The 18,224-nt window shown below is 49.2% G+C and overlaps 1 protein-coding gene across 1 annotated transcript in view; it reads right to left on the bottom strand.

Moving 5' to 3' along the window:
• Emp2 (epithelial membrane protein 2) overlaps positions 1 to 17,195 on the bottom strand; it is a 33,528-nt gene extending 16,333 nt beyond the window's left edge. The window contains exon 1 of the mRNA XM_028778386.1: positions 17,107 to 17,195. The gene's annotated coding sequence lies outside the window, so the exon portion shown is untranslated. The remainder of the gene's footprint in view (positions 1 to 17,106) is intronic.
• Positions 17,196 to 18,224: the final 1,029 nt, after the last annotated feature.

The following is an 18,224-nucleotide window of genomic DNA, read 5'->3' as shown; positions in this document are numbered from 1 at the left end:
GTTGGTTTGGGCTGTTGTGGGGTGGGATGGGTTGGGGGGGGGTGGGAGGGGGCGGGATGGGGAGGGAAGGGGAGGCAAGGGGAGGGACGGGGAGGGAAGGGGAGGGAGGTGTTGAACACCGTGATTACAGTTCCTGACTGGTTTGCACATGAATTCTGAGGATCTGAACTCTGGTCGTCTTGCTTGCAAGGCAAGTACTTTACCACCGAGCTGGCTCCTCAGCCCCTCATTAACTTCCTCTTAAAATGCTTACTATGTTTATTTATTTTACCTTGACTGTGGACATGGGCATGCCACAGCTTGCTTGTGGCCATCAGATGCTAACTTCGGGGAGCCTGTTCTCTGTCCTTCCAGATCTCCAACGCAGGTGGTCAGGACCTTTACCCGCTGAGCCATCTTGACAGCCTAACTTGTTTATTTAATGCGTTGGGGTGCACTACACTGATCAGAGCCAACCTTTAGGGATGGTTCTCTCCCTCCAGTGCACTGAGGTAGCTGTCTCATTTCTGCTGCACTCAAGGTTCCTCCCCTTACACACAACACTCCTCCCCACCTCCTGTCACCTAAGTGTCTCTGTGTAGCTAACCATCATCCCTGTCTGGTCATCATACAAATATTTTGCCTTCTTTTCTCTCGGAGAACACCACCCCATCTCTCTTTGTCTCTCTGTTCTATTTTCCACGCTTCTTTTTATGTTCTTCCTACATTTTTTTTTTAAATAACCCAGGCCTTGGTCTCGGAGGGCATTCCCACTCTCCCTGTCCCTCTCCTGGCTCTGGCCTCCTCAGATCCTTTGCATGCACAGCCTCAGCAACTGCTGCCACCCCCAGGCTGAGCCGTCCACACACAGCATTCTTCAGGGAAGACCAGCAAATCCCACTGTGATCAGCTAGAACTCCAAGATCTGTGGGAGCTAGAATTGATCCAGGAGACGGGTGCCCAGAGGGTCCACCCCACATGAAAACCAGACTTGCTGCCATGAAGAGTGGAGCTGTGTCTTAGTGTTAAGCTTGAGGAAGCTAGCTGAGCAAGGGCTCATTAGTCCCATTTCACAGATGACAAACTGAGGCTTCTGAAGGCGTCAGCGCAAGATCCAACCTTTCGCCCTTCTCTGTGTTTCTCTATCCTCCTCTCTCCCACTACTTCACAGATTCAGAGACTAAGGAAAGCACAGAAGGGCTGTCAACTCACTGGCCCTCCAATGACACCACATTCTCCAGATACCATTCACCTTGACAAGGATTGTGGGGTACTTTTAGCAGGGTGCTGTTGATAGAAAGGGCTCAGGACTGGGCTACAGGCAGCCTGGGGTCCTCTCCTGTCCTTTCTTCACATAATCCCTAAGGCAGGAGCCTAGGACCTCAACTTTTGCCAAGAGGAAGTGGCTTTGGCACAGGCTACATCCGTGCAGAGAGACCAAACGTCTAGGGAAGATCTAGTGCTTGGATGGATGCTCTGTCCCTCCAGCTCCTTCCACCACACCTCCCTATAGCTGCCACTAGGCCTGGGCTAGGACCATTCCCAGAAGGACAGACACAAGGGCAGGCTAGAGGTATGGGGCCCTCCAAGACAGACCTAAGTTAGCTGATGAGATCTGGGTAGTCCTCTAGTCCAAACCCCTCCACCCATAGCCTCGCTCCCTGGGTACTGGCTTAGCACTGGGAAGGGTGAGCCAGGGAAATGCTGGGCCACACCGACTGAGGAAATCTGGTACCCACCCTGGAGCTGGTGCCTCCACCCCAGGCTCCTAGAGCCCAGGCCTCTCACACTCCCTTAGCATGGCAGCCAAAAGTGGCTCTGTCCTCTGCTTTCAGGAAGACAGAAGCTACTGTGGCCTCCTGGGCTGTTGTCTGGATACCATCCAGATGGGAATATTAAGGCTTCTGTGATGCCTTGGGGACAGTGGAAGCCCATGGACCCTGGACAGTCCAGTTTCATGCTCAGGCTTCACTCTGGGGCTCTGGGCTAAAGGCCAGCACTTGGCTCTGTCCGGAAATGGCCACAGGCGGGACACTGGAATTTGGTGGAGCTCCAGTGCAAAAGCCACAGACTGAATGGCTGGTCTGCATCCCTGTAGGTCTTCCAGCCCAGCAGTATAATAACCATGACATCAGCAATAAGGGCAGTCAATGTGCATTGCCCGAGTATACCAGACTCTCCCAAAGGAGCCATTATTAATGAAATGAACACTGATTTGGCACCTGCTGTATACTGTGGGTTCTGTGCATCCGAGGAGCTTTTGGGCACAAGGGTATATAAATAAACAGATGTGGCTTGCCAGTGTGTGTAGTGGTATGGTAGACCCTTGGTGAAATAAACAACACCCAAGCTTGGTCTCCAAGGTGAGCACCAGAGAATGCCCCAAGATGCCGAGATGTACATATGCAAGGGGAACATGTGCCCAATAGGAGCTGAACCTTCTGTTGACAGAAGCTTAACAGACCTGAAGAGCTGTGGTGTAGCCATGGGGAAAAAGCTCCAGGCCCAGATAGACTCACTGGTTAATTCAGCCAAACATTTAAAGGGGAATAACCCCAATTCCAGGAAGTCAAACAGAGGTCAACAACAATCCCTACCACTGGTCAGTTTGTAAGGCTAACATGACCGGACAACATTACAAGAATGGCCAGCCCTGAAAACACATACGAGTAAAATTGCATGGACTGACAGGTTATACTTAGGAATAAATATGTATATACATGCATGCAATAACAATTAGTGAAGAAAGCCGCCATGGATTTGAAGGAGAGCAAGGGGGCCTATATTGGAGGGTTTGGAGGGAGAAAAGGAAACAGAAAAATATTGTAATTTGATTATATTCTCAAAAAAAAAAAAAAGTGACAGACCAGAATCCTTCGTGTGCATGAAGGAAAATGGTTAACAGTTTCAGCAAATTACTGCTAGGAACATTGTTTTGGTAAGCCGTGTCTTTGAAGATGAGAGTCTGCCCCCTGGTACTTCATGCTATCTGCCTCCCAGTCCACTAAGACTGAGAAGCTGGGGCCACACTCCTACGGCCATGCCCTCCCCATCACCCTCTGACCTTTCCCCCCTTCAGTTGTTCCTGTCAGGAATGTAAAAGTAACAGCCGTGTAGGATCCATCTCTCCACCCTCCACCTTCCTACTTGTTTTATCTACAAGATGCGGCAGAAAGGAAGCTGCCCAGATTCTGACTGACAGCTTCAGAGGTACATATGTCCCCACCCCTTGTCCTCTGTCCCGAGGGCCTGGACCAGGCCAGACTGGCCAGCTGGAGTATATAAGGCCACACGGTTCACAGACAGGCTATTCTGGAAAAGACATCCCCACCCTAGCTGAACACAGAGACTCAGAATCCACCCAACTTTTCTCTCCTTCCCAGAGCCCACCTGGAGAATCATAAACCAAAGCCGTGTTTCTGTTGGAGCTGTCACCTTCTGGGAAGATTTGTATACAGCAAGAGCTTCCTGAGACAGCACTGCTTTATTATAGTCAGAGTTCAGGGACTTCGCATCTCCCACGGTGGCAAGGCTGCTCAGCAGGTACTTGCTGAGCCTATGTGGAGGTTCTAGCAGGGAGCGCGGCTACTTTCTAAACCCTCAAATGTGGAGTCCGGCCCTCCTCTATCACAGAAAAAAACCCTTTCTAATGCTTGTGGCATGGAATATGAGGGGCCCTCAACAATCCAGGATGACAAGTATCACAGGCAGATGACCTCACACACAATATTTGTTGGATGTTGAATAATTACTGTTATTCCACCAGTGACTGCTTCCTGCCCCAGACAATGACCGTGCTCGCTCTTGGCTGTCATTATTCAAAGGGCTCCCTGCAATTAACACCATCCAGTAAACCCAACAGGCATCTCAGAGAGGGCGCTTACAGCAGACATTTGTGTGCGCGTGGTGGGGGGTGGCTTGGAAGGGGTTGCTAGGTATGAGGAAGGTTCCAGACTCAGGGTGCTCCCAGTCCATGCACCCATCAGCAATATTCTTTTCATTCTAGAGCACTTCATATTAGTGACTCGGAAGTAATCCCAGATGAATTCCTCTTAATGGCCACTTCCTCTCTCATAGGGAACAAGAGCTGTCACTTCTGTAGATGGATTTTGCTAGCAGCTCATCTAGGAAACCAGGTATCCATCTGATTAACTAGCAAATTAATAGAGGAAGGAGCCATAAATCAGTCCAGGGACAAGAAATAATCCCTGCAAAAGGAGGTACAGACACAGGCTGGGCTGGGGGTGTGGCTCAGGTGGGACAGTGCTTGCCTAGCACGCGCAAAGCTCTGGGCTTGATCCTCAACACCACACAAGATTGGACATACATAGCGGTACATGTCCGAGAACCCAATACTTGGAAAGTTGAGGCAGGAGAATCAAGAATTCAATGTCGCTGGGCTGTGGTGGCACACGCCTTTAATCCCAGCACTTGGGAGGCAGAGGCAGGCGGATTTCTGAGTTCGAGGCCGGCCTGGTCTACAGAGTGAGTTCCAGGACAGCCAGGGCTACACAGAGAAACCCTGTCTTGAAAAACCAAAAAAAAAAAAAAAAAAAAAAAAGAAGAAGAAGAAGAAGAATGTCATTCTTGACTGTATAGCAAGACTGACAACAGGCAAGGCTTACTAAAGATTTGTCTAAAAAATAATGAAAAGGCAGCCACAGACTGGAGCAAGGTAGCCTGGGTGGGTCTATTGTATAGCTGCTGCTGTGCCTTGGTTTCTCCATTCAAAAAAAGTGGGGTGACATGGATATACCCACTTCTGGGGCTGCTGGGAGATAGTTAAATGAAAGTGATTTTACCAGACCTGGCTCATGGCAGATGCTATGAGCCTGTGGTCATCACCAGTCAGGAAGTGGACCCTTGAGAGCCTATGGTAAAGATCCTACAGGGCTGACTGATAGAGAGTTGGAATGTGACAAGTCCAGATTAGCTTGCTCTATCTCTAGTCCTAACAGCAATTCACCAGGGTTAGACCCAACATCTTGTGACTGTCAGATGAATCCCTTTGGGACATGCAAGCTTACCAAAGTGGCAGCCACCAACCACACAAGCCGAGAATGTCAGCAGATAGCATATGAGACCTCTTGCAGAGATCACCTCCAATACCTACCTGCCACCAGTGTATCTGGAAAGTCCTTGATCTGTGACCGTCTGTTGTTCTGTGACTACAAGGAGCCCATGTAACCCTTCCACTGGAATGTGTTATTCAGGGCAAGCAGAGCTCGTGCTCCCAGGCCACGCCCCTCACTGACTTTGGACCAGAGCTGTGTTCTGCGTAAACCCCTTGGAATCCCCTCCCCATCTCTATCTTTTCCTCACTGTCAATTTTCTCTCCCCAGCACCCTTGCAGGGCAGTCACCAGGAGAGTAAACCATGTGGGCTGTTCTTAGGAGGAAGAGAAACAGGCAGTTGTCCTGGGGACAACAGGGATGTTTAGGAATTACCCTAGGGGGTCCACATGGACATTTCCCCACAGGGCATCTTGTCCCTAATGCCTGAGTACTGGGGAATGAGCAGTCAAACGTTTGCTCACCTTTGAAGCCTGCAGCTTTATAAGAGGAAGCATGCACTCACTAAGGAAAGCCCTCAGCAGTGCACTGGAAGAGTCACATGGTAGCACTGCTGAAGGTCCAAGTGCCAGGCCAGCTAGTTCTCTGCTAAAGCTAGTTCTCATCCATGTGTGGATGAGAAGTTTTCAAATGTTAGTGTGAAGCCAAGATTTCCTCTTGAAGGGTCCAAGGAGACTTGAAAAAGGATTTTGCTTTATTTAATGCCATGTGTCTGGTCCCATGTGTTGGGGGCAGAGGTAGTGAAATGGTTTGAGTAAAGACACATGCTCCATGTCTGACAATTCTAGTTCAATCCTCAGAACCCACACAGGAGAAGGAAAACTGACTCTTACAAGCTGTTCTCTGACCTTCACACATGTACTTTGGCAAACCTGTGCCCAACCACATCCACATAGATACAAGTAAGTGTAATCAAAGCAAATAAACAGCCAATGGGAACTCTGTTTCTGCTGTTATCTATGGTACTGAGGACATAATTGCCTGCACGCTGGGTAAACATCCTACCACTGAACCACACTTCCACTTTAAAAAAGAAGTTCTGAGATTGGGTCTTACTTAGCTACCCAAGCTAGTCTTGAACAAAACTAGCGTTTCTCTTGCTTCAGCCTCCTGGGTAGGAGAGTTCAGGCCAGAGCTACCAGGTCCAGTGGGTCTGTCTTATGGGTCAGTTTGTCTGGTGTTGCTGGGAGGTACTTGGGATAAGATCACATTTGAACCCCTGGGGCTTTGGAGCAAACAGATAGCCTTTCCAGACGTGGATAGGTCTGTCTGAACAGCTGAAGGCCCGAGTAGCTCAAAAGGCTGATCTCAAAAAATAAAAATAAAAATAAAAAATAAAAAATAAAAAATAAAAAATAAAAAATAAAAAATAAAAAAAAACAGGGAATCTGCAGGCAGAGATGGCAAACACACAGACCGAAGACTGAGTTTGAGCCCTAGGATCCGAATGATGAAGGAGAAAACTGACTCCTGAAAGTTGTCCCCTGACAGTCATTAAGAATTATTACATTGATTATTGTGTATGTGTAGCAAGAGCCACACAGCACACATGTGGAGGTCAGAGGTCAACTGTATGGGGTCTGCTCTCTCCTTCCACCTTTATGTGGGTTCCAGTGATTGAACTCAGGTCGCCAGGCTTGCTCAGCAGGTGTCTTGACCCACAGTGCAATCCCATTGGTCCTTAAGTAATAATATTTTAAGGACCAGTTGCCTTACATTGTGATTTGAGGTTGAATTTAGAATATGCATACGCTCTATAAACAGTTTATACTTTTATATAGTATATATAAAAAGAAATTGAACCTCCCAGGCACAGTGTTCTTTTGAGACTTAGGAAGGAATGCTGCCTTCTGGGAGATATTTTGTTGTTGTTGTTTTCACTACAGCAGATAGAATTCTAGGCCTTCCCATGCCAGGTGGATCCCTGCCCGCTGCCCCCATGCCAGGCGGGTCCCTGCCCGCTGCCCCCCATGCATCTGCAGCTTCATTCTTTCTGTCTTACTACATTATCCAGGATGACCAAACTGGCCCAAACTGTCTTTGAACCCCAAACAAACTGGAATGACAAGTCTGTATCACCTGGCTTGGCTTGGCTTATGTTTCTTATACCAAGACAGCATTGGTATACACCGTACCATTAACACTGTCAAGGAAGGCAAGCTCTTTATCTGGCCTGACTTCACCTCCTTTATCTCCTTCCAACGCTCCAAGCATGCTGGGGCAGGTAAGCATCTGCTAAGTGGGCCTGGAATCCTCAGCAGACCAAAGGTCTGGAGGCAAGCAGTATGTCCACATGTCAGTCCCTGAGTGGCAGCAAAGACTGGGTGCCATGGGTGCGGCCTGTGAGATTCCTCTGGTGGTAGCTTTTTGGTGAAAAGTGTCAGGAAGCGAGGGAAGCCAGGTGGACTTGCTGAAGACCCACCTTCGCCAACCCTGTAGCGGGTTCCAGAAAGTGAACAGCACCACAGGTTTGTTCAACCCTGAGACCCAGTGCCTGGGCCTTACTCTTGTGTCCAGCAGCCGTCTGTGGAGGACAGACCTGGATAAATGGCAGGGAATCCGAGATACTCTCATTCCATGCTTTCAGCAGCTGGGCAGACAGATCTCAGCCAGTGATGAATCTAGGGTAGACACTATGAGTGTCAAACATACCCCTGTACCACTTACTGCTCAGATTTCCCTTTAAAACAGATTAAGCTTACATGTGTTCTTTTGTTTTCCCCTAGCAGAATCTCACATAGCCCAGGCTGGCCTCAAGCTGGCTATACATCTCAGAAATCTGGTGACCTGATAGTCCTGCTTTTATCTCCCTAGTGAGGGGTTCTGGGTGTAGCCCTCTACTGAGCCAGTTCCACAGCATTTAAGAAACACTTCAGAGTAAATATGACATGTCACTTTTGTTTTTGAGCCTTTCTTGTTTACTACAGAAATCATCTCTAAGTGGCTTCAGGCACTTGGACCTCACCCTGCTGTGCCCCTGTGATTAAGCCCCTTTAGGCCCTGGCTTGGAAGAGTGACCTCATGTCTCCAGGACATAAACAGGTGTCTCTTGCTCTACTGTGACCCCAGCAGAGACAAGTGTATGAGGTGGGGGTGGGGGACAACAGCCCTGATCCTGGCCATCATCTCTGGTATTGTCCATGCCCTGCCCCGTTCCCACCTCCCCTCTCACATCTGCAGCCCGAAGCTCCCACGAGTTCACTCACAGAACCTCCCTCTAAGACTCCTCCCCAAGGGCCCAAGGAGGCTGGAGTACCTATGCTGGCTTTGGGGCCGGGGAGGGGGGGGTGTGTGCAACAGTGGGCTCTGCAGACACAGAAGCAAAGTCCCAGTGCCTGCCATCCCTAGCCATTCTTAACACAATGTCACTGAAAGTGACCAGGAAGGAAGTGTGCCTTAAGAAATGTACTCCTCTGAAAGGACTGAGCACACACAACTCACAGCGGCGGTGGGGGGCGGGTGGTGCGGGTGGTGGGGAGGGAAGGAAAGCGAACAACAGTGGAAACAACGGTAAAAGGGGGTTAAGAGCCTGAGCCTGTTGGTGGTACAGCCTTTAATCCCAGGTCAAGAGGAAGACCTTGAGTTCGAGGCCAGCCTGGTCTACAGAGTGAGTTACAGGACAGCCAGGACTACACAGAGAAACCCTGTCTCAAAACAAAACAACAACAACAAAAACCCAACCAAACAAAAAACCCCAAACAAACCGAGAGTTGGATCCTGCAGGGACCTGTAGGGTCTTGGGATGTGGCTCAGTGGTAGACTGCTTGCCTACTTAGCATATCCCAGGTAGGTATATACCTGTAATCTTACTTCTCTGGAGGTGGAGACAGAAAGATGACCAGCCTAAGGTCATCTTCCTGACACATTGGAATTTATGGTCAGTCTGTTCTCCAGCTGCATTCCAGGATACTACAGCCTACAGGATACCCTAAGAGGAGCCCATAATCTCAGCTCTGGAGGCTGGGGCAGGAGACTGTCAGTTCAAAGCCAGCCTGGGCAACTTAGATCCAGTGTCAAATTTTTAAAAAAGAAGAAAGGGCTGGGACGTAGTTCAGTGACAGAGCTCTTGTCAAGCATTGAGGAGCGCTGGGTTCAGTCCACAGTACCACCAAAGAGTCAGAGGAACTAAGTAAAGCCCGGTGACCAGAGCACAAAGGGATCAACAGAAGCTGATGAGTTCAGGGAAGGAGACAGTCCTGTGCCCAGCACTCTTGGGGGACCTGAAAAACCACCTGTGAATGGCCCCACCCTCCCAAGGGGCTGATGTCACTCCTGCCAGTGGGGACTGGGAATTGCATTTTATCATGGCTCCCTGGGCGGTTTCTGATGGGCAGCCAGCCAAGGATCTTGGAGCCAAATCATGCAAAGCCTCGCCTCAGTTCTTTGTGTGTATGTTTGGGGTGGTGGTGGGAGCTTTATTTTAGAAGCAATCGAAACCACTGAAGTCTCTCAGGAGGGTGAGTGAGAGCCACCTGCCAGCTTTGTCTTGGTCTGATCCTTCTGGACAAGTATGGAAGGTGGCTCTCGGGGACAGAGCAGATGTGGGGACAATACTCCTGTGCCTACTGTGACGATAAGACAAAGGAGAGAAGGGAATCCAAAGTTTGGATAGTCTATCAATGACAAAGATGGTGGTGGTCCTGGTGAGCAAGAGGAGGAAATAGGGCTTGCAGGGAAAAGTGAAAGGTGGGTCCTGGCAGCCGTAACAAGTTGGTGATGCTGTTGGTGGGCTCACTAAGGGCTAGGAAACTCATTCTCTGCCTCCTTTAGACACTTGGTTTCATGGTCATCTGGCTGGACTTTGGGACACATTCTGTAGTGATAAAAAGGTTTCCCTGCCACCTTTGGACTTAAAAAGAGCATATCATCTAATGACATTGTCTGTATTCATAGATGTGTTTGAAGGAGGGGCTGGGAGATGGCTCCGTTGGTAGAGTAGCTGCTTTTTGTAGGAAGACCTGAGTTCAAATCCCCAGAATTTGTTTTTTAAAAAGACTTTGAATACTGGTGCCTGTTTATAATCCAAGTGTTGGGAAGGCTCACTGGCTATCCAGCCAGTTTACTTGGAAGGTTCCAAAGTAGTGAGAGACCCTGCTTCTAAAACCAAGGAGGATAACCGCAGAGGAGCAACCGCAGAGGTTGTCTTTTGGCCTTATGCACAGAACACACACACACACACACAGCACACTAAGGCACGAAGGAAAGAGGTGACATGTCACCTTGTCAGAGAGCCTTGGAGGACAGAGATCACCTACATTTGACATCCAGGACGCCCATTAGGACTTCTAGACCAAAAGAACATTCTGGACCCAAAAGACCAGATAATTTCAAGAGGAAAAAGTATATGTTGAGTTTTGACAGGAAGACCTGAAGGGGGATTGCCGTGTCTGATGGCGCCCGGGAGCCCCAGCAGCAGATCCTAACTTGCAAGCTGTGATATTGGAGCATGTTCCTTAACAGGCTCATTCATGAGAACAGAGATAACAACAGTTTCTACCTTTAAATGAGTGCAGGGAGGTTCCGCACGTGGCCTGCAAACTACTCAAAAGGCAGCAACAGTAATTACTGTCATTACTGCTGATAACACTGCTAAGTAGGGGCCATTTTCTCCTGCTCTAAATAATGTCAAGCTAATGTTTAGTGTGAGACTCAGGTCTTCACCCATCTGCTTGAGATCTCTGCCAAGCCCTGGACACCCAACCCTGATGCTCTCACCTGCTTGGACGACTGCCACAAGCGTATTTGTTGGTCTTTCTTTTCCAAACCACTGCTAGCATTCATACACAACAGCCAGAACGGAACTTATCTTACTCATTGGGCATCCGCCATGTGCCATTCCACAGAGATGCCCAAAGGGCTGGATGACAGCTCAACTCACCATCTTGTTCCCAGATGACTGTGGCTGCCTGTGGTCCAGCCGAGGCCCCAGAGCCATGAGCACTCTGTGTAACTCCCACATTCACACCTGTGAAGCCCTACTGCTTCCCCAGTGCAGGAAGGAACAAGTCATTGTAACTAAGATTCAGACAGAATCCCTGCTACGGATGAGATAGGAAGCCCATCACTCATTCAGGCTATACCAGTTCCTTGGCCTCCCCTCTCCTCAGTGGCTAATCTAGCTGATGCTTGCTTCTGGGCTTTGTTCCTTAAACAAACACAACTCATATGAGGGCACAGAGCATGTAATGGAAGTTTTGTTTATTTTTATATAAATAGTAAATGCTTTGATATATATATATCTTTTTTGGTTATTGTTCTTTGTGTGTGTGTGTGGTGAGCGTGGGCACACATGTGTTGTCAGAGATCAACTTTCAGGATTGGTTCTCCCGTTCCACCATGGATTCTGAGAGGCCAATTCAGACCGTCAGGCTTCCACAGCAAGGACTGTTTACCCAGTCAGCCATTTTGCTGTTCCTCGAATATTTTTTTTCACATAATGTTTTGATCATGTGTGTGTGTATTTGTGTATGTGTTCATGTGTGTGCAGATGCAAGTGGCTCATGTACATGTGAGGCCAGGGGACCTCAGTACACTTTACTTCTTTCCTTTTTTTTTTTTTTTCGGTTTTTAGAGACAGGGTTTCTCTGTGTAGCCCTGGCTGTCCAGGAACTCACTCTGTAGACCAGACTGGCCTCGAACTCAGAAGTCCACCTGCCTCTGCCCTTTCCTTTCTTTTGAGACAGTGTCTCTCACTAGTCTGGACTCAGCAATAGGCTAGGTTGGCCAACCAGCCCCAGGGATCCACTATCTCTGCTGGCCAGCACTAGGAAGGCAAGCACATTCAGTTTGTTTGTTTGCTTGCTTGCTTTTAATGTGAGTCTTGGGAGTCAAACTCAAGTCTGTTTTGTTTTGTTTTGTTTTGTTTTTCTGGTGGAGCTATCACCACATCCCAATAATTTTATTTAAAAGATTCAATAATGCACTGGGCAGCAGTGACACACAGCTCTAGTCCCAGCAATCAGGAGGCAGAGGCAGGCAGATCTCTGTGAGTTTGAGGTCAGCCTGGTCTACAGAGTGAGTTCCAGGACAGTCAAAGCTAAACAGAGAGATGCAAACAAAACAGACAAACAAAGATCAGTATTGCAGCCTTGTGGTAGAGCACCTTTCCCCATGAGTCATCCTGACAGCCTGAACTTGTTCTTCTTAATGCTATAAAATATTCTGCAAAATGCCTTAAGGATATTGTAGTTACTGTCCCCAGAAGCATGGCTACTAGGAGTATACTAAATAGGTCCAGCCCCATAAGCTTAAGGAAATCCTAGTACATCATATTACAAGCTTCTCTGGAATTGGCAGGTACACCTTGACTCAGTCCCCCCTGACCTGATAGTCACCTTGGAAGACAGGGGATTCCCCCTGCCAGATTGCCTATAGAAGACAGCTGCTTAATAATATTCACATGGTAGCAGAAGAGAACCAACTCCTAAAAGTCTTCCTCTGCTATATGCACTTGATGACATGTATGTGACTACACACACACACACACACACACTAATAATAATAATAATACATTATTTAAAGTATAAAATGATCAAAATACATTGCATGAATGTATAAAATTTTTTAAAATGTCATACTTAATATGTGTGAAATGTGTTCACTCCAGTCCCCATTAGACAAAGACCTTCTGAAAAAGCAGTCATGGGGCAGTAAGATTTTTGCCAAACTTGAAGATCACCTGTGTCTATTAACTACTTTAGTTTTTAAAAGTGTTTAGAGTTAAAAAATATCAACTTTCATTTGACATCATGTAGCATCTGTGAAGCTATAGATCCATGTACTGTTTATGATTTCTTCCAGATGCCAACCAAGGAGAATATACAATTAGTCTTTCTTTCTATGTCAGGCCATAGACCTTTTATTTTAAAATCATCCTGGGCACCGGCAGAAATGCATAACACTTGGGGAAAAATCACCTCATGCCACATTTACTCAGTGAAATGTTTAAAAATACTTTTCATTTTAAAGAAGGATAAGGTGACAAGGTGGACAGGTGACAGCACATCAGGAGGAAATGTCTAGGGCCAGCAAGATGGCTCAGTGGGTAAAGGAGCTTGCCACCAAGCCAAGCCTGAAGACCTGAGTCTAATTCCTAGGACCCACAGGGTAGAAGGAGAGTACCAACTTCTGTAAGTTGTCCTCTGACCTCCACACATGTATGCCATGAGATGTGTACATGCCAACACATACATATATATACAAAGATAAGCATAACAACATTTTTTAAATGGAGGGGAAAATCTTACATGAATACTCTTACTGAGGAGCCGGTCTTAATGTAGTAGCAGTTTGTAATGAGGTCTAAGCTGTCCATCTCTAGCCTGTGCCATAGCTGCTAAAATGAAAAGTATTTTTAAACATTTCACTGAGTAAATGTGGCATGAGGTGATTTTTCCCCAAGTGTTATGCATTTCTGCCGGTGCCCAGGATGATTTTAAAATAAAAGGTCTATGGCCTGACATAGAAAGAAGAAAGACTAATTTATCATCCCAGGTTTCTGAGAACGGTATTAATAAAAGTACCACACTGGTGACTTCTCACTCAACTCTGGACCCTAAGTCCTAGGAAGCTTCTAGAAGCTGGTGCAGTCAATCCTGGCAAGAAAGGAGCAGCTGTCGGAGCCCGTAGTCCCCATGGAACAGAAGCATGGCTGCTCGAGGAAGGTACGGGCTTCGAGCTCAGTTCCGAATCCAACAAGAACTTACTAAGTGAAGACAGTATCTCAGCCGGGAAGGGGAATGACCATCTACTCTGTTTCTTTCCAGCCTCCTTCCTCTCTACATCCTGCCCCAAGATGAGCCAGTTTTTCGAAAGCCCAGCAGCTGAGACTGAAAACTCCTACGAGCTCTAGGGAAAGTGACCCAGTCCTTGACTGTTTTCCCTGACATTCCTCTGCCACAAGAGTCCCTCATGGCATGAGGCTGTGATCCCACTGACCCATTCCTGGTCAATGAGCTCCTCAGCTGGAGTCTATGTCCAGAGAGAAGCCTAGGTCTGCCACCAACTCATACCATGTGACTCTGTCAAAAATGGGCTTTCTAAATTCTTTAAGTCCTGAAATTCACTATTTTGCCCACACCAGTGAGTGCAGAGAGCAGCCCCCCTCCCCGCCCCTTTACAGGCATCTGTCCCCAGGTTGGCTTGCCTGGAGGAGTTCAAGTGTCTCTAGAATCCAGAGGTCCTACGTTGTCATCACTATCTGTCCTGGGCACCAGCCTTACTTGGCGTGTCAGGTTACCAGTGAGCACTCTGGCTGGGTGGTAGCCCTGCCTCTGATATTTATAGAGCTCTCCTGGGCCTGGCCCTAACAAGAGTCAGATGTGTTCAATCCCTGATTCAAAAAGGCTGTCTACATTCCACCTAAATCATGGTCTTGGAGTAACACCTGCAGGGAACAAGACAAGATCTCACTAGTGACGGGGTGAGGCAGGGGAACCTTCTCTTCCCATCCTCTCCCTCTCGAAAGGGACCCATCTTTCCCCAGGTCAGACTCTGGCTCCTTCTAGCACAGAGGAACACATGCTCCTGCTCCGGCCTCTCTCTGCTAACCTTTAATTTACTCTTCCAAGAGAGTTCTGCTCCCCAATCCCACCTTTGGGCTCCAGTTGAGCTACCCATGGCTTTTGAAGGAGCTGCCCCAACTTGGCTTCTGAAACCTGTGTCAGGCCGGGGAGTGGTGGCACACGCCTTTAATCCCAGCACTTGGGAGGCAGAGGCAGGTGGATTTCTGAGTTCGAGGCCAGCCTGGTCTACCGAATGAGTTCCAAGGACAGCCAGGGCTACACAGAGAAACCCTGTCTCGAAAAACCAAAAGAAAGAAAGAAAGAAAGAAAGAAAGAAAGAAAGAAAGAAAGAAAGAAAGAAAGCTGTGTCAGAGCCCCCACCTGAAAGACATGGGTATCAGTCACACGTGGCAACATGCACATGTACAGTTAGCTGCCCCTCAAGAGGTGGCTGGACTCCTGACTCCTGGACAGCCTCCAGGTCCCAAGCCATTTCATGTGCCCTGGAAAGGTATTTATATAGTTCCTTGGAGTAAATTCACTGTGACAAAATACTGACTTCCACTGCACCTCACTGAGGAGCAGGGAGGCTCTGGGAAGAGAGAAGGAGACCACAGGTGGTAGAGTGTCAGCATGTACCTGAGCATAAACAAGAAACACTGGCACACTGGCCCTCCCTGTGGTTAGTACCTATGGCGAAGATAAGACAGAGAGGAATCTAGATGTCGTTACCTGTAAGGACGGTGTGTGCGCGTGCATGTGTGTGCGCGTGCGTGCGTGCGTGCGTGCGTGCGTGCGTGTGTTTTGGAGGGCTGCTAAATAGATATGCTCTGTATTTACAATTAAATTCTCCCTTGGGGCAGTGTGAGTTTGAGAGGGGGCCTCCTTTGTTGATGAGGCGGCACCTCCCTGCCCTGCCCTGCCCTCCCCCTCCCTACTGGCTCCCTCCCCAGCTTCCCACACAAACACCCTTGCCCAGATTACAGGCCAACCTCAGCTTCTGCATTTGAGGGACAGAGAAGGCTCCAGGCTGTGCGACCGGCTCTCTCTGACTCTCCATTCTTGTGGGGGTGGAGGTGGTAAAGATCCAAAACCCCTTGGAGGAAAAACAGGTTCTACACCTTCTGGCCACCCCTAGTGCCTCTCTAGGCTGTGGGCCGGGTATCTACCTGCCCAATACCTTGTAGGGACCCACACCTCTTAAAAGGTTTCTCCGAATTTCCTGCAGCCCACTGAGGTATCTCCTGGTGGGAATGGGGGAGGGGGAAACACAGGGACGATAGGGAGAAGGTGTGGCCCAGCAGCCTTCAGTACCAACCCTACCAGGTCTCTAGGCCAGGTTTCTCCACCTTCAACAGGAGGGTGTGCTGTGCCGGGACAGCCCAGAATAAGGCTCTCTGGGGGCAGGGGAAGAGGAGGCACTCGGAGCTCAATGCATACCCCCATTGGCCTTCCACATCCTTTTCCCTTGGGTCTCCCTTGTCACCTGCATGGGTCCATCCTACAGAACCTCTACCCTAATTTGAAAGTGACATTCCAGGGAGAGGTGGGCAGCCTCCATGCCTGGGTTTCGGTTTCTCTCTGATTCAAAGTGCTCAAGCAGAGGCGGCTAGAGGTGTCTCTTGTGCCCCTCATTATGGTAAAATACACATAGCATTTATGATGTAAACCATTTGTAATTCTACAAGCACACGGCCTGAAACGAACCAGCAATGTTGAGTAACAGCCACCACTATCTAAACTCAAAACTTTCCATCATCCGCAATTAAATCTGTACCTGCTAAATAGTTCAAAATCCCAGCCGTCTCTATCACCTGGCAACGATCACCACCCACTAGATTGTCTTTGAACTGGCAGGTTCTAGGTGCCTCACAGTAGTGGGGCCCAGCTCAACTCAACCTAGAAACTTCAGTCCTTCTCCAAAGTTGGCATGCACACTCAGTTATACCTCCTTTTCCCATGGAATCATGGGTGTCATCCCTCCTTCCCTTTAAAGCCCACAGATCTGCCACAGTAGTCAAGAGCAGGCAGGGGGGCCATCCTTGGGGCTTACCCCTCAGGCTGGGACACCGTTAAGAACCCAAGGAAGCTGCCCCTCGCCGCTGTGGGGCGCCACGGAGCCCAAACTCCGAGGAGCGCGAGGCCCTCAGGGACCCGCGGACCAGGTCCTGCCTGACTGGTATTGCTTGGGAATCAGACGCTGAGTACCACAGGCGACAAGTGGACTACTCTGGACTTTCTTTCAGAGCTTTGGGACAGCGGTGGCGGAGAGGGGATCCGCCCTGACTCTTCCCCAAACTTTTCCGCCCGCTTGGGCACAAAAGGCGGCGAATGCCACTCAGGAGTGGCACGGTGGCCTTGGGGACATCAAAGGGGAAGTCTGCGCCCCAGAGGTCTGGAGCAGTGGGGCTGTCGCATGGACCGCACCCCAACCCCTCCCTGTAAGCCACAGATTCCCCCGGCCCGTCCCAACTTCTAAAGAGTGCAGACCTCTCCCCTGTCATCCCGGAACCCCGACGTCACTGCAGTCCCTGGGCGCGTCCCCAACTCACCGGGCGCAGGCGTCTGGACACAGTGGCGGGCTGCGCGTGGGGCGAGGCGCCGGCTGTTTTGAAGCTCCGGGCTGGGACTGCGCGGCGTCCTCCGCCCTCCGGGCCACCGAGCCTCCTCCCCGCCGCCCTCTCCCGAGCCCGCCTCCCTGTCCATGATGTCAGGAGCCGCCGATCCAGGGGGCGGGACCACGGGAGGCTGTGGGGACCCCCCCTCCTCTGCTGGGCGGTCCAGCGGCACTCTGAAAAGTTCAAGAGAGCTGGAAGTCTCTTACTGAGAGCATTGCTACCCTTCTCATCTCCATCACCCCTCTTCTCCTGACTGCAGGGTCAGGACCCTGCGATTCCCTTTTCTTAACTAGCAGCCCTCTGTCTCTCTTACTAATTTAGCAGGTTGTTAATCTCTCCTGCCTCACTTTCCTAGAACAGAAACGGAAGGCCTGGTGGGACCTGGCCCTGAGGTCTAAAGGCCACACTCACACAGTGCCTTCAGGAGAGGCTGAGTAGATATGAGCCAAGCCATAACTGAAAAGCCACAGTTCCTTCCCTGAGGTAAGACCACCATCTGGACCAGTCTTAAAATCCCTCCAAACCTGGCCAGGCCTGTAATCTTAACTACTGAGAAGTCTGAGGTAGAGGGTCCAAGTTGTCTCCACTGGGCATTGTATTCTTGCTTTCTCTTTTTCTTAAGCATTCTCTCTCTCTCTCTCTCTCTCTCTCTCTCTCTCTCTCTCTCTCTCTCTCTCTTTCTCTCTCTCTCACACACACACACACACACACACACACACACACACACACTTTGCAGAGCTGATTTTCTCCTTCCTCCTTTGTGTTACTCCTGAGGCTCACCAGGCTTGCACAAGAAGTGCCTTCACCTGGGAGCCATCTTGTCGCTTCAGTTATTTCCGTTTTCAGTATTTTTATTACATTTATTTACTTATTCGCCTCTGTGTATGGAGAGCACACAGAGAGAACCTTCCACTGCATAGATCCTGGGGACAGAACTGAGGTTGTCACACATAGTGGCAAGTGTCTTTATTATAAACACCAAAAACAACATAGAGAGGAAAGCACTGGTTGCACCTTACACTTCAGGGAGCTCCTCACTGAGGAAAGCAAAG

The sequence above is a fragment of the Grammomys surdaster genome, unplaced genomic scaffold (assembly GCF_004785775.1).
Source record: "Grammomys surdaster isolate TR1022 unplaced genomic scaffold, NIH_TR_1.0 334, whole genome shotgun sequence".
In the NCBI taxonomy this organism is placed as follows: Eukaryota; Metazoa; Chordata; class Mammalia; order Rodentia; family Muridae; genus Grammomys; species Grammomys surdaster.
Note: the sequence above shows the minus strand (reverse complement) of the source record. Positions and strands in the feature narration are given on the sequence as shown.